The 21,640-nt window shown below is 47.8% G+C and overlaps 1 protein-coding gene and 1 pseudogene across 2 annotated transcripts in view; one reads left to right on the plus strand and one right to left on the minus strand.

Annotated features, from left to right (window-relative positions):
• Positions 1–13,819, minus strand: part of LOC127486484 (rho GTPase-activating protein 20-like) — a 161,402-nt gene extending 147,583 nt beyond the window's left edge. Inside the window, exons 1-3 of the mRNA XM_089301762.1 lie at positions 13,520–13,819; positions 11,712–12,004; positions 6,194–6,364 (exon numbers count right to left, since the gene is read on the minus strand). The gene's annotated coding sequence lies outside the window, so the exon portion shown is untranslated. The remainder of the gene's footprint in view (positions 1–6,193; positions 6,365–11,711; positions 12,005–13,519) is intronic.
• Positions 13,820–14,831: 1,012 nt separating this feature from the next.
• Positions 14,832–15,695, plus strand: LOC127490159 (protein phosphatase 1 regulatory subunit 14B pseudogene; annotated as a pseudogene). The gene has a single exon (XR_016211788.1). The product of XR_016211788.1 is annotated as a protein phosphatase 1 regulatory subunit 14B pseudogene (transcript).
• The last annotated feature ends 5,945 nt before the right edge of the window (positions 15,696–21,640 follow it).

Consider the following 21,640-nt stretch of genomic DNA (forward strand, 5'->3'; position numbering starts at 1 on the left):
GGGCTGATCTGACCCAGGCTGAGCTGGGAGATGGTCTCCAAGGTGGTAGCAAGAATCCCACTACTTAAACCATCACTGCTGCCACTGGTATCCTGAGCATTGTCTTTCCCACTAGGCCAAACATCCATCCTTCAAAAAACTCTGACATAGCCTCATATAGCCCTGGCTTCCAGAGAAGGAGGCCACAGTCCCCTGTCTTGACCCCATCACTGCATGGTCTCCTACTCCCCAATCACCACACATGCCCCCATGTGTGCCTCCCACAACCTCCCTAACTTCAACCAGCCCACTGTCTTCTCTGGCATAAGGGCCACATCATAATACAGCTTCAGATATCTGTATGTGGATACTCAGTTTGGTTCTGCCTGAGATATGGGTACCCGGGTCTGCTGAGTGTACACTTAACAACCCCAGTGTGCAATGAGGCCCAGTGTCACCTGGGGACCTAGTACCACAGATAGAACAGAACATCAGAGCACTGAAGCTAGGACGGCGGCACGGGACTCGGACCACGAGCCAGCAGTAAGGGCCAACCTAGCTTCTGCCAGCTTCTGCCAAGCTCCTGCTCAACTCCAGCCACAGCATCTGGTTAAACGGATCCAACGGAAGACACTGGGAACCCTGGCCCACCAGGGCTGCCAAACATGCAGTCACTGGACGTAAGGGCCCACATCTGAGGCAGAAGCAACCTAGCTATCCACATGTCCAAAACTGAAACTGTGGCATGGCACTGTCACACCACATATTAAAATCAACTCAAAATGAACTGAGAGTCCACACAGAAGATCTGAACCCTTACAACTTATAAAATAGAAAAATCCTTGACATTAGCCTCAAGAGTGGTTGCTCATGTGTTAACAATTAAGCACACAGAGCAAAAGCAAATATAAGGAAATGAAACTACAACAAACTAGTAAAGCAAGGATCAATGAAATGAAAAGGCAAACCAATGAATAGGAGAGAATGTTAGCAAACCAGATGTGCGATCAAGGGAGTAATACAAGGAATGGGCACCACTAAGAAGCAAAGAATACAATTAAAAAGGGACAAAGGACTGAATCAATGTTTTCCAGCAAAGACATACAATGTACCCAGTGGGTATGTGAAAAAGTTCTGAACATTGCTAACATCAGCAAAATGCAAACCAAGTTGACAATGGTTATTATCTCCTATCTGTTAAATGGCTACTGTTAAAAAGCTAAGAGATAACAAGTATTGGGCACAACGTAGAGAAAACGAACACACATTATTGGAGGGAAGGTACACTGTACCGTCCATTATGAAAAACAATATGGAAGTTCCTCAAATACAATTTAAAAAGGAACAACCTTTATTGACCATAAATCCAAAAGAAAATCACCATCTCAATGCACTGTCTGCACCCCCACATCACTTCAGCATCATTCACAATTCCACGATATGGAAATAATCCAAATGTTTGCTGATGGACCCATAAGGAAAAATGGGATACACACACAGTGGCATCCTCGCCAAACCTTAAAAAGAAAGGAAATATTACTACTTGTCACAGATGGATCCAAAAGTATGGAACTATAGGACATGACCATGAGGGAAACAAGACACACAGAAATGAGCACTACGACACGATCACACTTCCATGTGGAATATACAAAGTCCAACTAACACAGTCAGAGAGCAGGATGGTGTCTGTGATGAACTGGGAGCATGAAACTGAAGAGAGGGCAGTCAAACGATACAAACATATGGTGATGGGGCTGGAGCTGGGGTGTAAAAAAAAGCCTGAGCCTCCACCGGCACTGCCAGCATCGCGTATAAGCACCAGACCAGGTCCCAAGTGCTCCACTTACCATTCCCCTCCCCGCTAACGTGCCTGGGAAAGCACTAGAAGATGACCCAAGGACATGGGCCCCAGTGCCAAAGTGGGAGACCTGGGGCAGAGCCCTGCCACTGAGGACATCTGAGGAGGGAAATAATGCATGAGATGAGATATCCCTCATCCTCTCGCTCACCCTGTCTGTCTCTGCCTTACTCTCTTTATCCCTCTCTCCCCTTTTCTCTGTTTCCTGCCTTTCAAAAGAAATGTACAGGGGTCGGCACCGTGGCTCACTAGGTTAATCCTCCACCTGCGACGCCCGGCATCCCATATGGGCACCGGTTCTAGTCCCGGTTGCCCCTCTTCCAGTCCAGCTCTCTGCTGTGGCCAGGGAGTGCAGTGGAGGATGGCCCAAGTGCTTGGGCCCTGTACCCCACGGGAGACCAGGAGAAGTACCTGGCTCCTGCCATTGGATCAGCGCAGCACGCCAGCCGTGGCGGCCATTGGAGGGTGAACCAACGGCAAAAGGAAGACCTCTCTCTCTCTCTCTCTCTCTCTCTGTCACTGTCCACTCTGCCTGTCAAAAAAAAAAAAAAAAAAGCATAGGAGTGTCAATGAGAGGGCAGGTACGGTAGAAGAATTACTGCTACCAATAAATACAGCTGCTAAAGCTGCAATTATTGAATGCATAAAGTATGTATACCTTAAATAAAAGTTGTCTGGGAAAATACATAAAGAAATAAAATTTGAAAAAGTTACAAAACACGGTAAAAGTGATAAATTTGTTAAGTGGCCTCATTGTACTAATCCTTTCATAGTGTACTGTAAGTATCAGGAGAGTCGAACGGTCTGTGTGAAAATGCAATATGCAGATCAGACTCACATCGAAACACAGAGAACGTGCCTTGAATAGATAGAATTTTTGTTTCTCAGTTACACTGTGAAAAGGCTGGAAAAAATAAAGCATTCAAAAATAGGTTCCTATACTTAAAATGCATCATAAAAGTTAAGGAACTTAGGTTAATATTGTGGGGTTTTGGTAGGCTTCATGGGACAGAAATGATGCTAAAACATTCATGATTGGGGCTGGCACTGTGGCATAGCGGGTGAGGCCACCAAATGCAGTGCTGGCATCCTACACGGGCACCAGTTCAAGTCCCGGCTGCTCCACTTCCAATCCAGCTCTCTGCTATGGCCTGGGAAAGCAGTGAAAGACGGCCCAAGTCCTTGGGCCCCTGAACCCACGTGGGAGACCCAGAAGAGGTTCCTGGCTCCTGGCTTCACACTGGCACAGTTCCGGCCCTTGCAGCCAACTGGGGAGTGAACCAGCAGGTGGAAGACCTCTCTCTCTCTCTGCCTCTCCTTCTATCTCTGTGGAAGTCTGACTTTCAAATACATAAATCCTTAAAAAGAACATTCACAACTTGACTAAACTAAATTTCAGGAGATTCATATCTTGAAAATAAAGATTCGGGAATTCCATCAAGAGAATATTTAAGACAATATCCAAGTAACATAATGCATTGTCGCCCCACCCCACCTCCCTCAAACTGAAAACTCAGAAATACAACATGAAAGGAAATGTATCTGAAGGAAACCAGGAAAGTGAAAAGTGAAACGAGAATCCTAAATTACTATGTGCTATTCTCCCACCAATGTGTGCACATTCCTATGTGCATTTAACATAGCTACTATTATAGGCAGGTTGTGAATTAGCCCAATTAAACTATGGAATGGAAAATGCAGGGCCTGCTTCATCAGTAGGCGACCAGTGACACTGCAAGAAAATGTTAACATAATTTAAATGTCTTTAAAGTAGCACTCTGAAAACCACAGATATACCAATTCATTGAAGGATTTCCTGGACTCCATGCCTGTTCTCTCACTACAGAACTCCCAAATATTTGCAACATTGAACTGCAAGTCAGTTTTAGTTTTCCCATTCATAATTACTGAGGTGTACATAACTCACAAACAAAACAAAGGCATTGTTTGAGGTGAACACTCCATCTAGTTCCCCCCCCCCCATAGATACGATTCTAGTCAAACACAGGGAAAGCATCTTAAGACGTTTGGCGTAAACCACTTTAATTTTGGAATTTCCCCAGAAAGTTTCTAAATTTTAACTTCCTGTTAGTAGTACACTAGTAGTTGCTAGCCTAGGGAGAGGCTAGGCTTATGGGAGATGATAAAGTTTTATGGTGGTCACAGGAGCAGAGGTGTGGAAAAGGTGACGGAATTGAGACACAAAAGCGAAAAGCCAAAGAATCACGTATTCATGTGGCTTCCAGAAGGGTGTGGGGACCAGCCAGCCTTTGAGATGCCTGGTGAACGTTATCAGAGAACATGTGTGGACTGGGAGCATGACAAAACAAGAGAACAGATTTTTCCGGGTTTGTTGTGTGTGAGGGAAAAGAATTATGGAATCAAGGAATCAAGTTTGAAAATAGCCAAAATGAGAAAACCGTGGGCAACATAAACAGGTCTAGCTAATGATGGGAGAAAAAGCCAAGACCCTCCTGAAACACGGTACAGAGATGAGGCTGTCTAGGATGAGAAGACCAGTGAGAACAAACACTTAGACTGAACATGGGGTCATTTCAACATCTGGATTTGAATAATCAGGACTAAGAGGAACACCAAGAGTGGATAATGAGGAAACTGGAACATCCATGATGACTCGCCTCAAGGGGTTGTTACCGATTAGTCCCTGCTCAGCATCTCCTAAAATGAAAACCAAGGAATGATCCTTGGATGTCAACACTAGTGAATGCTAACCAGCAGGAAGGAAGACTCGATTCTCCACATACTATAAGAACCAAACCACAAAACACAATACCTAGGGATTCTGAAATTCTGTGTTGTTTAAACACACGGACTAACAGGGATTTCGTTTCGTCAACCAAAGTTTCACAACCAATGGCATGGCATCCATTGTGGATACTGTGCAGAAACAATACCCCTCTCCTCTCTGACCTAAAAATATCATAATCCAAGTGATTTCTGTCGCTCCCCCTCTTCGTGGAGGAGCAACACAGGACCCTGCGCTGTTCTTTCTGTCTGCTCGGCCCTCCCCGGGTTTGCTGCTGGTTCTTCCCAGGTTGGCTACTGTCCCTTCCACCTCCGTGGAAGGGCAGTTCCCCCTGGCCGCATTCCCCACTTCCGCAGGGGAGCGGCACACCGCCGGCCGGTTCTCTCGGGGGCTGCACGGGTTCCCTTAGATGTTCCCCATAGATGTTCCCGGTGCATGCCGTTTCTCTCCTCCTTTATAGTCCTCCTCCGCCAATCCCAACTCGGCTGCCCACACGCCGAGTACGCTGCTCTCCAATCAGGAGCAAGTCCTACAGTTAATTGGTTGAACTGGAGGCAGCTGTGCGGAAGCTGTTTACTTCTCTCCCAGCGCCATATTGTGGGAGAGCAGATGCATAGAATAAGTCTTAATTCCAGTAACTCAGTCCAGTCCGGGCTGCTCCCCACAATTTCAATATTTCAAAATCTAACTTAGAAATAAAAAGAACCAGTATTGAGTTATTCAGAACCTTATAGTTTTATACCTGCAACAAATATACTTAGGGAATAATGCTTCCTTCTCAAACTTTCGGTGCCATCCTCTGATCTACTTGCCTCTGATGATAAACAGAGTCCCCACAGTCCTAGCTAATGTAATAATATGACTGGGATATGTGAAGTTTACATCGTATGTCTCCCCATATAGCCGCATTCGTTAAGACGATCTAACAATATCTTGCTAAAGAACTTTTTCATAAAATTAGGGCAACACTGGATATCACAGAGGCAGAATTAGAATTCAGTGGGGCAATGACATCGATATACAACCATTTTGGGGGGTTTCCCAGTCAATGCTATCACTGCTGTGTTGCAGAACCTTCCATGTAAACTGAGATAAACTAGCTTAGCAAATTAGGAAAAACAGGAGTCAAAGCCTGTGAGCAGGAACTTCCTTTCTGGATGACTAGATCCGTTTTCTCAGCTCCTATCCACCAAGCAGAACTATAAATCCAGAAAATAACACAAGAAACCTGGAAATTAACGCAGTCGCTGGGCATCGTAAGTGCCCACCTGACAGAAGATGACTCACCTGCTGGTTCACCCATCCTGGCATGACAATTCAGCCAGGTAGGCCCATTCCTTCTGGAACCGTATGTGATACCTCCGAGCACATACACATTTTACGATATACAATGTAAAGCCTATTTAGAACATGTGACATGAAATTTATAATATATAATACAAATTGAATATACAGCATTCAATTTACAACATACAATATAATACACAATTTATCCTTCCTTTCCCCTGGCTCCTGAAGGCCCGAGTGTCCCCTGCCTGTGGCCAGGGCCGGCATATGATACACACAAACATTTCAAGAAGACTCACCAGGCGAGGAGGGACAAACCTGAGGGTCCTGTTGAACCTACTGCCACTCCTCCGACACCAGCAGCCCGGCCCTTCCTGCAGGTGTTGCTCTTGGCTGCTCACCTCCTTGTTCGAAGGCTTGGCGCCAGTGCTCAGCACATGTTCCAACAAAGAACTCCACGACGCTGAATGCTAAGAAGAGAAAAGGGAAACAGCAACACTGAGCACCCTTTTTATAAACTCGGTATTCGACAGCATGCGTCAATTCTGATTGGATTCCCTTCAGGCACCAACCAATCAGAAAACAAAGACCAAGCCCACACAGGCTTGCACACGGGATGTGGCTCCAGGCTTCTCCGGAGCTCCTGCTGTCTGTACCAAGTAGACAGCGAGGCCAGGCTCCAGTGCGGTGGGGCCGCGGGTCAGCTGTTTGCTTCACTTTTGCCATGGAATTTATTCCACCATTCGATTTAAAATTTGACAGTTTTTCTCTTTAGGTACAGTACATACTCCTCTGATTGTCTCCCTAGAGTGTTCAAATAAAGTGAAACTGCTTTTATAGGACTCATGCATTGGGAGTGGTTTTGTTTTTCAACGACTGGATTACAGAAAGAAAACAAGTATGGGATGCTGGCATTACGGGTGGTGGCTTGACCCACTGCACAACACTAGCCCCTACCCACAGGAATTTAGAAGCCCAATGATTTAGAAAAAGACTGTCTCACATGTGGAAGGAATGCAAATGTATAGTTTCGGTAAGTCTGAATGACTTTTATTGCAGAAAACAAGAAAACACAAAGATATTTCAACTAGGTGATGAGGAGTCTGATATACAACAAATGATTCATTTAGCAGTACCGTTACCACTGCGGGATCTTTTCCTCTAACTACTGGTTTAGACACTTGATTTAAATTTGCGGCCAGCCTTGGAAAGCTGGAAATCTTGATGCCAAGCAGAAGCGAGATGAAATTTGAAACAGAGGCATACCAGCTAGAACCACAGCCTAGACCTAATTCTAGTGTTTACCCTTGGCGAGAGTTGGAAATCACAAACTCTGTAAGTAAGAAAACACCATCTCCACCTCCGGATTCCACGTTAAGCACCATGTGCGCTGACCAACAATGCTTTCCTCCCTCCTACTTAATAAAAATATAATAAAAATAAGTCTATGATTGCTGCACTAATTGTAAGATACCTCTGCTTAAAGATACACCATGAAATAAAATATTTCAAGGATTTATAATAACTCTAAGAGGTTTCTAACTCAGAGAAAGTTCCAGGAGGCAAGGGTAGGTCTGTTCTAGTCTCTAGAACAGTGGGCAATCAATCCCCCAGGGCCCCAACTGTTCCCCTCCGAGGTGACTCAAAAACGCGTGCTTGAGCAATTTTGAAAAGTCACAAGTTGAGGGGCTGTGTACTAACAGAACCCTACCAGCCATCCAAATGAAGGGAGAACCATCATGCAGACATTGTGCAGACACCACACCACCTGTGGGTAAGGCCTCCCCAGTGTGCACAGCACTAGCCCTGGAAATGCCAGTCACAGGGCGTAACGATGCCCACGGGGGCTGTGCAGTGTGACGACTCTGCCAGTAATAACATCTCTACCCAACAGCTCTCGAGTAGCTCAGGAGCGTAGCAGTTACATCTTGTAAAAACTAGCAGACGTGACTTTTACACAGGCCAAGAATATCTACTAGCTCACTTCACACAAGTCAGTATGTGTCATTTCTGATGATCACTTTATCAGCAAACTTCAACAAGAATTTCAGGCAAGATTTTAGGTCAGTGAGTACTGTGGGTCTGCAAGATTCTTCTTCTTTCTACTTGAGGCTTTCTTTGAATGGTTAAAGGTTCTTTTTAAAAAAAAAAAAAAAACATTTTATTTATTTTAAAGGCACAGTTACAGAAAGAGAGGGAGAGAAAGAGAAAGAGAAAGAGAAAGAGAAAGAGAAAGAGAAAGAGAAAGAGAGAGGTCTTCCATACACTAGTTCACTCCCCAGATGGCCACAATGGCCAGGAGCCTCTTCTGGCTTTCCCACGTGGGTGCAGGAGCCCAAGCACTGGGGCTATCTTGTGCTGCCCTCCCAAGTGCATTAGCAGAGAGCTGGATTGGAAGTGGATCTGGGAATCTGAATCAGCGTCCATATGGGACGCTGGTATCATGGGGGGCGGCTTTACCAGCTAAGCCAAAACACTGGCAGCAAAAGTTCTTATCTTCTACTTTAAGGTTTACAAAACCCCTCAGAAATCTAGAAATTTTATGACACAGCTAACAACTCGGAAAGGACAAGAGTTATTAATGGGTGGAGTAGGGCATCTGGTACAGTGCTTAAGGAGAAACAACCGGGGCCTGGTGAGTGGACAGTGCTGTCTGTGACTGTCCACCAACCTACTTTATTTTCAGCTGTGAGTCCTAGAGGTTTGAGAGCACATTTAATAATGTACAAAGCAAAGAGGCAGAAAGAAGGGCAGTCAGGCACAAGAGGGCACTGCTCTAGTCTTTTCCACACTGCAGGTGCGGAGATCTGTTCAACACCTGTGTAAATTTCAACGCGGTCAGCCTTGTGCTAGGGAGAGAGCTGGCCTGCAATGCCATTGCCTACTGCAGAATGCTAGCAAAGACCTAGTGATTCTGAACTAACACAAGTCATCAAAACAGTTCCAGGAATGCTCTGGTATGGATAATCCACGTTGCTCCCTGCAGCATTGCTTTAATGGTGAAATATCAGAATTATCATACAAAATAGCAACCACTTATGTTGGAATACAATGTAATCTTATACAGTCACAGCCAATGGGTTATACTCAGCAGCCAAGGCCAACCTCACGGGCGCAGCCTACATGGTCACAAAGGAGCCATCACACAGCGCTGGTACTCAGAAGGGCCTTCACTGGGTGTAAACCTCTGCTGGTGGTGACTCAAAATCCTCGGTTTGTAAGCGAGTCCAAAGAACATGAGGCTGAGCCAAGGAGGTATGCGGGAGAAAGGAAAGAGCTTTATGACTTAGTACCTTTAGTGGCACTTTATCCCTGCCTTAGGAACAAGGCGCTCACAAAATTATGCAGCAGGCCCTGTTAGCAGTGGTGATGCAAACCCCTCCCAAGCAGCCAGCCACCCTGTGAAGGAGGGAACGGAAGACTAATCAAGGAATGGCTTCTGGTATAGTGGCTAAGCCACTGCTGGAATCCCCACAGCCCATGTTAGAGTGCCCAGGATCAAGTCCTGGCTGAAGTCCTGATTCCAGCTTCCTGCTAATCCACCCTGGGAGGCAGCAGGTGAAGGCTCAAGTACTTCCATCCCTGCCACTCACATAGGAGACTTGGATTGAGTTCCCAGGCCCTGGCTTCAGATACAGTTCCAGCTGTTGTGGGCACTAGGGAAGGAAACTAAGGGATGAAATATTTCTCTCTTCCTTTGAAATAAAGAAATAAGAAACAAAGACTAATCGCCAGGGACCTTGTGGACCCCTCAAACCCTCTGGTCTTAACCCTACCAGCAAATCTCCTTTCATACCTAAGGGTCCCTCTCAAAAGTCAGTTCCAGTCCCCGGGTGGCAAGATGCCCACCTCAGACTCCTCCGATAGCTCAAAGAAAGATGACCACTGGTGGGAACCAGGACACAGGACCTATATTAACAAATCACAGCATGAGGCCACAGAGTTATTAAGAAGGGTCCTTAGTAACATAGGACAAGTGCCTGTGGTTCTGCTCCATACAAAGACAAGCCCAAAAGAAAAGTACCACTGGTTTTTATGAGCTACACCTCTCTGATACGCCACCTCTAGAACTACTGGAACCTGGGGTTCCAACCCCAGGAGGGACACAGCAGAGCAGGTTTTAAACTGGGGCTTTACTGTTTTTGATATATGGCCTAGGGCAGGTCCCCACCTCCTTTAGCCTCCTATTTCAAAGGGGATCAGCAGTGCCTTCCTCACAGAGCTTTGAAGAGGATTAAACAGTACAATGTGGTATAATTAAGTAAAACTCTTGCTTTCCCTCCTTGTGCTGTTATTTAGAAATGAGACGATGGTACACTAAGAACCCTGACAAGTGAAAGTGCTTCAAGAATGCTGATTCTGTTGCTGTCTCCTTCCTTGGCCCTCGTGCCCTTGTTCTTGAGACCAGACCCTTCATAAACCATCAGTTCCTGTCCCAAGACCCACCAGTGAGTGTATTGTTAGTTCTGCATAGGCTGAATACCAACTGTGTACCAGGGACTACAGGAATGAAAGCAGAGAGAAAAGGCCTGCCCTGGACAAGCTCACAGTCTTCTATGAGATACAGGTATTTAGCAAATACATGCTGATAAAATGGGTTAAGCGCTTTACGAAGATAAGCAGTGTGTTATGCAAGTTCTGGAAACGTATCCCTGCCTGGGAGGATGAGAGAAAAGTATCACAGAGAAGGAAGACCCTTGAGTTGGATATTTTGAAACATGGCTACGACTTTCTCAAGCTGAAAACACTGAGGAACATCAAGTAGTGGCTGCCTATCTGCAGAGCAGCGGCAAGTCTGGCATGACAGAAGCAGGGGCTGTGCAGCTTGGAAAAGGAAGCTGTGAACAGACCTGAGAACAAGGCCTTGGAATGCCCCCCTAAGGGATTAGGGCTTTTGAAAGTATGCAAGAGGAGATGAGAAAAGATCAGACAGTCCCCTGTGCTTTCTAGGGAAATGCAGGTGGTATGCAGGCCTGAAGCAGAAAAGCCTGAAAGAAAGAATCCGGAGAGCAATGAGACTTGGCAGCAGGCAGCCTCGGCCTGAGGGCTTGTGTAGGACCTGAGCCACCACTGACAAAATTCGGTGACTACTAGGACACAGATGCTGGTAAAGAGGGTGCTGCCAAGCTTGCCAACTTGGAAGGCAAGTCAGATGGAGCCGCCAATACAGAGATCAGTGCAATGTGTGGAGCAGGTTTGAATGGAACAGGAAGTCTGCGGTACCTGCAGGACACTCAAGTGTGTGTCTAAGAGGCAATGCAAACGGAGATGTAGATCCCATGGTAGAGGCTGAGGATGGAGACACTGCTTTGGCAGGTAGTCTCATAGAGACGTCGGTTCAAGCCACAGCAGTACGATCACCTCGAGTTGATTCGAGTGCCCCAGGCCAGTGTTCCCGCACACACATTACGGTTCAGAACCACCCAGAGAAGAGAGGCCGGGAGTCAAGGCCGCTTCTCACGGACGCGGCCAAGACTGATTCCGGCCAGGGCCAGGAAACCCCCAAAACGGAACCCGGGCCGTGGGAAAAGTTCTTCCTCTCCCAACCCCCGCCTCCACCCGCCCACCGGCACTCCTGTCACACTCGCCCTCCCTCGACGCTGCCCCACACGCCTTCCTTCCCCTTCCTTCCACGCCACCCCACCTTCACGCCACCTTTTCCTTCTCCCCCCTTCCTCTCTCCTCCCGAATCTCCCTTGGCCGCCTCTCTCCTCCTCCTCTCCCCTCCACCCCTCACATGCACACCCCTTGCCCGCTACCTGCACCCCAGGCCCCACCTACCCCGCGACGACGGGAAGGCCATCGCGCCCAACTCACCAAACAAAGAGCGTTTCTGCTCCTCTGGAACAGGAGCCGAGGTCCGAGGGGTAGTCGTCCGGAAGCTGCCCAAGAAGAGGACCGCGCCTACACATTTCCAGAAGGGCAAGGTACCTGCCGCGGCTGTCTCGGGCTGCAGTGTCTCTGATTCAGGCCTGACCCCGGAGGCACTGGGTCTCACTCAGGCTCCGCCAGCAGCATCGAGGACGGCTCCTCAAGACTTGAACAGGCTTTTGGGCAGGAACAGATGAGGAGCAGACTTCCATCTGAGGATGGCTGAGCAGGAGATGTACCTACGGGTACAATTCCTGGTCACAGCGCAGGGCGCAAATTCACTCCCCACAGGCAGCTGCCATGGCGCCATGGGACACATCTGCATGCTGCTACGTCCAGTGTGGGGCGCCCAAGAGCCGATTCCAGTCCCGCTACTCCAGGTTGGGAACCAGGGAGGCAGCCGCTGATGGCCCAGGTACTTGGATCCTGCCTCCTTCCCTCCTGGGAGTCCTGAATGGAGTCCTTGCCTCCTGGCTTCTGCCTGGCCCAGCGCTGGCCTTTGAAGCCGCCTGGGGAGAGAAGCAGTGCATGGGGCATCGCAAGCACTCTTGCTCTCTCTCAGTGATTGCCCATCTGGTGGTTCGCCCCCCTCCCAGGTGGCTACAAAGGCCAGGGCTGGGCCAGGCTGAAACAGAAGCCAGGGACTTTATCTGGTGCCCCATCCTGAGAACCTGCCACCGGGCCCCTGGCTCCTGAATACTGGCTCCGGATCTGCTCAGCCCCCATCATTGCGCCAATTTGCAGAGGACCAGCAGATGAAAGACTTACTTTCTCTTTCTCTCTCTCTCTCTCTCTCTCTCTCTGCATATAACTCTGAATTTCAAATAAACAAATAAGAACTTTATATATAAAAAAAAGGGGGGGGGAAGACATAGCTACATCACGGCCAACTACTAGAGTTTATATCGAACTTGATACTATATGCATCACCTGGCCTATTAACACAGAACTCCTGTGGGAAGGATAGTTAAAACCCGTGATTTGCAAACCCTTCCAAAAAGGAGACAAAGGGGAAAAATCTTCCATCTCATCCCTTCGGACCAACATTTTCCCAACATGCAAAACAAATGCATCATAAAGAAAACGGCACATACGTATCTGTCATGACTGCGCTGTCACATTCCTCAACAAAATATTACCAAACGCGCTCCTGAAGCACAACCAAAGCTTAGCACGCTGGGTGCAACTGAGAGGTACTCCAGGAATGCAAGGATGGCTACCATACACAATCAATATCTCACAGAACAGAATAAACATGGGGAAGCCCACAAAGTATCCCTATAGACACAGAAAACCTAGTTCACAAAAACTCCCACCACTTTGGCCATATCAAAATAAAAAGGAATCATCAAATCAGGAACAGAAGCTAAACCTCGGCTTGACAATGGCCTCTCACTGAAAACCCACAGAGCGCTAACATCACACCAAATGCCGGTTAACCAGAAACTGTCCTCCTAGACCAGGAAACAGACGAGCGTTTTCGCTCTTATTCCTCCCCGTCAGCAGTCTCGGGGGTCTCGAGCAGGGCGGCTGGGCCATCAAAACGCAAACAGACGGGAACGCGGGGCCGCTCCGGGAGGAGACGGAGCCCCCTCTGCTCTGGCACAGCTGCTCGCACACTGGGGAAAGTTCCAGACCGACCGTCCGCACAGCAAGACCGCGACTCCACCCGCGCCTTCGGGACCCGAGAGCAACAGGCACGCCGGCAGCGAAGACTCGCAGCGGGAAACCCCAACAGCCCCCGCATCACTCACCGCCAAGGGGGCCCGGTCTGCTGGCGGCACAGGGGCCCGCGAAGGCCGCTGCTTCCACGAAGGGCCGAAGAAGAGAACCGCGCCCGGGAAACGGCGCGGCAGCCTCGGGCCGCAGCCTCTCTGAGCCCGGCCTGACCCCGGGGGCGCTGGGTCTCCCGCAGGCTCCGCCGGCAGCGTCCAGGACGGCTCCCGACAGCTCGCGCGGGCTCTCCGGCAGCAGCGGACGGGACCCGCGAGGACTCCTACCTGAGCGCCGCGGGCCACAAGGGGCCACTTCCGGGGCACAAGGGGCCACTTCCGGGGCACAGCGCCTGGCGCAGGCGCACTCCCCACGGGCGGCCGCCGTGGCGCCACGGGACGCACCTGCGCGCTGCCTGCCGCGTCCAGCGTCCGACGCCCCAGGGCCGCTGGCAGTGCGGCCTCTGCAGCCTGTGACCCAGGGACCACGCCTCCCGGCCTCCTGGGCGCCCTGAATGGAGGTCAAGCCTCCTGGCTTCTGCCTGGCCCGGCGCTGGCCGTTGGAGCCGCTTGCAGAGAGAAGCAGAGCACCGGGCATCGCGAGCCCTCTTGCGTCTTGCTCTCTCTCACGGATCGTCCCTCTGGGGGTTCAACCCCCAGGTGGCTACTAAGGCCGGGGCCAGGCCGGGCTGAAGCAGAAGCCGGGGACTGTATCCGGTGCTCCACTCTGGGTTCAGGGGCCTGAGTCCTTGGGCCGTCTCCCTCTGCTTTCCCAGGCATGGCAGCAGACAGCTGGATCCCACGGGGAAAGGCTCCCAGGAGGGGCCGGCGCTGTGGGGGAGCGGGAAAAGCCACCACCCGCAGCGCCCGCATCCACATGGGCGCCGGTTCGAGTCCCGGCTGCTCCACTTCCAGTGCCGCTCTCTGCCGTGGTCTGGGAAGGCAGCAGAAGAGGGCCCAAATCCCTGGGCCCCCGTACCCATGCAGGACACCCCAGGGAGGCTTTTTTAGACAATTGTATTAGAGTTTTCATTATTGTGTTCAGTTTCGTAATAAAGATTATTTGCTTTTATATCATATATGATTGTTTTCAGTTTGATGGTGTGGTGATGTTTCACTCCACTTTTTAAGACTGTGTTGGTCATATAAACAGCAAGGGTTGACTATGTGTGTACAACTTAATTAAGTTGGATTCAGTGGTGAAGTATGACACTTTTTTTATTACATGAATATGTTACATTTTGAGAAGTTATGATGAAATTCTGTGTGTAGCGGCGGCCGCGGGGGACAAAGGGCGGGCGGATCGGCGGGGAGGGGGCGGGGCGCGCGGCCAGGCCAGGCCCGGGGGCTCCGCATGCTGCAGCTGCCCCCGGGCGCCCCCGCCGCCGCCCGAGCCGCGGAGCCGCGCGGAGCCGAGCCCGCGAGCTAACCCGAGCCAGTGGCCCGGAGCCAGCCGGCGGGCGTCCCGGAGGCGGCGGCGCAGGGAGGGGCCCGGCGCGCGCGCACGTGGCCCCGGCCGCCGCCATGGCGGACAGCGGCCCCGCGGGGGGCGCGGCGGTGGCGGCTCCGGCCCCCGGACCGGGCAGCGGCGGCCCAGGGCCCCGCGTCTACTTCCAGAGCCCCCCTGGGGCCGCCGGCGAGGGCCCGGGCGGCGCCAAGGAAAGGTCACCGTGAAGTACGACCGCAAGGAGCTCCGCAAGCGCCTCAACCTGGAGGAGTGGATCCTGGAGCAGCTCACGCGGCTCTACGACTGCCAGGAGGAGGAGATCCCAGAGCTGGAGATCGACGTGGACGAGCTCCTGGACATGGAGAGTGACGAGACCCGGGCGGCCAGGGTCAAGGAGCTGCTGGTCGACTGTTACAAACCCACCGAGGCCTTCATCTCTGGCCTGCTGGACAAGATCCGGGGCATGCAGAAGCTGAGCACACCCCAGAAGAAGTGACGCTCCCCGACCCGGGCGAACGGTGGCTCCCGCGACAATCGCTGCCCCCGACCTCGTAGCAACAGCAATACCGGGACCCTGTGGCCAGGCCTGGCGCCATGAGCAGGGCTCCCCGTGCCCCTGGCTCAGGGGCCTCCTCCCAACCCCTGGGTTTTCCATTTTGGGGGTTTTTTATTGTTATTATGCTGACGGGACTTTTTGTGTTTTTATATCGACGCTGCGGCGCGGGCCCTTTAATAAAGCTAGGGTAAGCCTTTAAAAAAAAAAAAAAGAAATTCTGTGTGTAGTGATTTTTTTTATTTTTTAAAAAATGTAATGGAATGAATTAGCATCATTTTCTGATGATAAATTCAGAAAATATTGTTTATAGTTAAATTATTTTTAAAAAGAGAAGCGGGAGAGAGAACATGTGTACCTGCACATATTCCAAAACTTTAGATGGGTTGCTAAAACCAACTTTTAGCTATGAATTTCAAGGTAAAATAAATCATTACATATTAAAGCAATCCTGAATCTATTTTTTCAGTTACTAGCAATCATCTCATATTGTGCCTTCAGGTGAAATGATCAAATAATAACTTTATCTTTCAGATTTTATTCCCTCGCATTTCTGGTATTCACTAGATGATACACACTGTTTTACAGATATGATAATTAAGTCTATTCTTAGTTTTATAATCTGGGTATCATATTTCCTGTTACGCTTTTATTGTTTATGTAATTAATCTGATAAAATTCTTAAATTTTTGTTTAATATGTCTGCATTTCTTTTTTGTTACTCTTGCATCTGATTTACCCAAACGTGGAATATGCACCTGTGTTTTAATGGAAATGAGAGAAAATGTTCAATGTTGATGTTTGTTACAGTCTCAGAAACTAACAGGTTCACTGACAGACTATCAGAGGACAAATAGATGACATCTGAAATAATATATTGGAAATCTATTTGGTATTTTATCCATGATCTCATGAAGTTTTAGAAGCTAAATTAAATGCACACATACCCTCTCCCCTCACACACAAACATATCTGTTAGGGTTTTCCTAAAAGAAATGATCCATAGAGGGAGCTTGTATGAACACTGGAATTTTTTTTTTTTAATTATCTATTTGTTTATTTCACAAGCAAGGAGGGAGGGAGAAGAGAAAGAGAGAGAGAGAGAGAGAGAGAGAGAGAGAGAGAGAAGCTATTTTCCATCTACTGGTTCACTCCCCAAATGGCCACACTGGCCAGGGAAGGTGCAAGGACAAGCCAGGAGCCCAGAACTCCATCCAGGTCTCTCACTTGGGTGGCAGGAACCCATTACTTAGAGCATTATCCTCAGTCTTCCTAGGCGCATTAGTAGGAATCTGAACTGATAGCAGGGCAGCCAGGACTTTGCATTTCCCAATATTATTTTTAAAATATATCAAATAGCCAATAAGTCTTTGATCATACATTTTGTCCTATCAATAGTGTGTCTTACTTGAGCAGCCAGTAAAGTAAAGGGAAATACATTAGATGAAGTGAACATTCCAAGCATTTTACTACATTGACAACTGCCATCCCCACATTAAATCACTTGTGTTAGAATCACAAGATGTAGAATATCTGGTGTTTGGGGTCAGCATTGTGGCACAATGGGTTAAGCCACCACTTGGGACACTGGCATTCTGCATCAGAATGCCGGTTCCACTCCTGGCTGCTGGTGCAAAGTCCTGGCTTTCCTCCCACCCGCAACCCTCCCAACTCCTGCTCCCTCTCCCATTCCATTCACATCAAGATTCATTTTCAATTATCTTTATATACAGAAGATCAATTTAGTATATATTAAGTAAAGATTTCAACAGTTTGCACCCACACAGAACATAAAGTGTAAACTACTATTTGAGTGCTAGTTATTGCAGTCCTAGGTTCATTCTTAATATTTTTTTGGTGTTGCATGGAAGTGGGGTTTATCACTGGGCTGTGATAAACACACTACAGGGTCAAGGTCAAACCCTTTCATTCACAATGGGAAATAGAGTGAGCAGGATCCAGGAAACTTCTCTAAATCAGATAACTACCCACTACACAGAGTGGGACAAAATGCCAGGTCTTCACCATGGAATCCACAGTCATCTCATTATTTTATTCTCTCACCCTAGAACCACGGATGGCAGGGCCCATTTTAAAGGCACATGATTTGACAGAGACTAGAAACAAGTATAGCAGGATCTATCACGGTACAGCAGGAGTTAAAAATGATGCCTCAAGTGAAGCACGGACAAGATTTCATCAGAAAAGCGGCTACTAGGGGTGAGTGAGTCCTCATGGATCAAAGGAGGCTCTGCCCAGGGATGAGGCCATGAGGGATGATCCCACCGCATGGAGACCACACCTACAAACCTCACTCAGTGTTTCTCCTTCCAGATTCAGTCTGCCTTTTTCTGCACATTATGCTAAGAAAGCACAGAGAATTCCAATGAAATGCTATGTGTTTCACTCATAGCAATGACCTGACCAAATCTCACTTAAAATTGAGATGCAGTGACAACAAGCTAATAAAAATAAATCAAATTAGGGACTCATTTAAAATCTAATTTCTAGGATCATGCGTTTGCTGCAGGAGTTAAGATACCCGCATGCCATACTAGAGTGCCTGGATGTCAGCCCCAGCTCTGCTTCTGATTCCAGATTCCTGCTAATTTGACCCTGGGAGGCAGCAGGTGATGGCTCCAGAGGCTGAGTCTCCCATGTGAGAGACGCTGGATACAGTTCTAGGTACCCGGCATTTGGAGACTGAACCAGTTGATGGAAGAAAGATCTCTCTCTCTCTCTCTCTCTCTCTCTCTCTCTCTCTCTCTCTTTCTCTGTGTGTGTGTGCACGCGTGCATGTCCCTCTCTTCTTTTTTCAAATAAAATGTTTTTTTTTATTTTTCGCTTTTGCAAAGTTTATTTTTTATTTATTTGAAGGGTAGTGTAATAGAGAAGCAGGGGGAGACACACACAGAGGGAAAGACAGAGTTTCTCCCCAAAATCCACTCCCTCAACTCCCCCCCACCACACTCCCATTAGTAATCAGCTCTTTCCAGATTTAACTGGAAAATTGAGTGTTCACCTCTGATCCATCTTTTTGTCTGTATCCCACATTCAATTTCCCTATAAATTGAGTTACCTCTGCCTTCAGAATCTAAACATCTCTTGCCACCCTCACTACTGTTTCCTTGGCTCTGATTGTGGCGTAGTTCAGTCTCCTAACTTCTCTACTTGCCTTCTCCCTGGCTGTCCTGTGTACTACCATTCACCCGATAACGAGATCCATTCAAATAAAACCCAAGTCCTATCACATCACTCCGGCTATGAGCTTCTGACCCCTCCTGGAGGGAGAGCAGACGGCTTCACTGTCACCTACGGATCTCGTGATGGGCCTGCACTTGCCACCCTCTGATCTTCCTGTCTACCACTTTCTTCTGTCTACTCAACTACATAGACACTAGGCTCCTGCTAATATCTTGAACGCACCAGGAACACTTTAAGTTTGGAAACATTGGTCTGGCTCTTTCCAAAGCACTAAACGTATTTCTCCAAAATAGCTTTATGGGATGTTCTGCCACCTCCTGTAAGTCATTACCCAAAAGTCATTTTCTCATTGAATCTCCCCTTCCACCAGGTGTTCACTAGGCTACCATTTCCAGGTGGAGAGTTTCCCCTGTGCTGTGATATAAAAAAACTCCAAATGTGTGGCTCCCTTCTTTAAAAAAAAAAAATAATAATTCTTTATTTGAAAGCAGAATGACAGAGAAGGAGGGGGAGAGACAGAGAGCTCTTCCATCAGCTGGTTCATTCTCCAGATGGCCACAATAGCCTAGGCTGAGCCAGATCAAAGCCAGGAATCTGGAACTCCATCCAGGTCTCCCAAGTGGATGGCAGAGGTCCAACATCCACTGCTTCCTGAGTGCATTAGCAAGCAGCAGGATCAAAGGCAGAGCATCTGGGACTCAAATCACTTTTCCAATATGGGATGCCCATGTCACAAGTGGCAGCTTAGCCAAGTGAGCCACAGTGCTAACCTCTGGCAGCCTTCCATAGAAGACTGTTGGAGGGACAGATGAGGTAAGAGAAACTATGGAGCCTCCCAGCCAGCTACTTAAGTGAGGCCAGGGATGGAAAAGAGCCAGGAGGACTCGAAAGGAAGGGAACATGAATAAAAGGAGTGAAAAATGCAACCTCAAAAAATCTAAACTCTGTGAGTCTTCCGGAGTTTGGTTTCAAAAGGAAAAGACAGATGGTGGCTGCTAGACATATAGTGAATCCCTAAATAAAGCTGTGGAGGTCTGGCTGCCCCACCACCTCTCCAAACTGTAAAGAACCTAGGACAGATTGGCTCTATTTACCCGAGATTTTATGATCTTTAGAAAATCAGTAGAATTTATAACCCACTTGAAGTCAATGTCCATTGAAATCATAGGAGGCAGAGAGGAAGATTATGGCTCTAGATGACAGGGAAGGCAGTGCCAGTTGGCTCAAACCACAGTAAAGGGGTCTAAGGACAGGTGCAATGGCTGAAGGGCAAGGAGGGAATGTTAGCTGGATTTCTGGACACCGGTGCCCAGTGTAACTCACACAAAGACTGGTGACATGATTGAATTAGAGAGATAGGATGAGCGACTGTAAAGGACAGCAAGCGACATCACCTAAAAGGTAGGAATTCATGGAGTGACATCTGCCTGTTGTCTCACCCGCCAGAATGCATTATTGCACAGGATCTGAGGTTCAAATGAGGAAACCTCTCACCTCCCTCAGATAATGGAGGAACACCTTGTCCTTCAGATTCGCTTTGCTCTTCATTCTCTTTTAATGGAGCATGGTAGATGGGAAATTTTAAAATTATCCCAGCCCACTCAACTGGCTAATATAAAACAATTAGAATAGACCAGGGTAGGATACCTGAGGTGCATAAAGAAATTTAGGTTTTAATTAAAGATCTTTTAGATGCAGGTAAATCAATACCTACAAAGTCCTTGTTTAATGGCCTGTGAGAGAAGCTGATGAGTCCTTGAGATTCACTGTAGATTATAGGAATATTAATAAATAATAGCTCCCGTGACACAATAGTGCACAATATTATATTAACTCTTCAAGCTATGCAACGAGCTCAGAGAGAATGTTATTCTGCAACCAATTTAGCTAATGCTTTCTTTTTCACTTCTACTTATGATAAAAATCAAAGGCAATTTCTATTCATGTGAGATGGATGGAAAAATACACTTTCTCTGTGCTCTCACAGAAATAGTTAAACCCTAACCTAACCTAACCCTAGGGTTAGGGTTAGGGTTAAGGTTAAGGTTAGGGTTAGATATTAATACCACACCTGATGAGATTTCAACTCTCTCATTGGGAAGTACTGTTACTCAGTATATTATGATATAATGTTCAGAAATCAATCTGGACACTAAGCTAAGGCTGAATTACAATGCCTGTTAACCATCTGATCCCAGAGGATGCCTGGTTAACCCAACTGACGGCCAAAGCTCGGGAAATCAGTGAAATTCTAGGACAGCCCCTGGCCAGGAGGGCCTCTCTCTAACAACCAAAAATAAATTCTTTTTCTGTTCACACCAACATCAAAGCAAGCAGCAGAAAAGTTGATCAGGTTGTTGGTTTCTGGAGAAATCATAATATCTAAGAACTGTATTAGCCCCTATTCACAAAATTGCCCAGAAAAAAAATATTAAGTGGGGCTTAAACAACTGGAGGATTTTCCTTCTTCAGAACCATTGCACAATAAATATCTCTGTGATCTTACTAGCTTTCTGCTCACCTTAAGATCCCCACGCTCTAATGATTTTGAGTGTCCCGGCAAGCAGCCACCTGGGCTGGAGCATTTGGCAATGGCCCATGCCTGACACCCAGTGGTAACTGCTGGTATTTTGGACTAGAATGTGTACACTAATGAAACTTCAAGGTAAGCACCATGTGAAAACACTTCTCAGCTTGCTATTGTTATTAGAGTTTCAGCTGAAATTGTTTCCATGACACAAGTGCAGACATTGACTTTGAGATGTGAGATACTCGTTGTCCTGAGTTAGACCATCTCGGCATACCTGTGCCCAGGGAGAAGAAGACAAGAATTCCCTTTCGATACAATGTGCGTTACATCTTCCAGTGGGATTATGTGAGCACACAGCTGACTGGTTTTCTCCCTATGCTGTGTTATGAAGGGACGCCAAACAAGCAGTGTGATTTTTAAATAGTTCTC

This window comes from Oryctolagus cuniculus, chromosome 8 (assembly GCF_051225735.1).
Source record: "Oryctolagus cuniculus isolate XC-2025 breed Fujian yellow rabbit chromosome 8, ASM5122573v1, whole genome shotgun sequence".
NCBI classification, from domain to species: Eukaryota; Metazoa; Chordata; class Mammalia; order Lagomorpha; family Leporidae; genus Oryctolagus; species Oryctolagus cuniculus.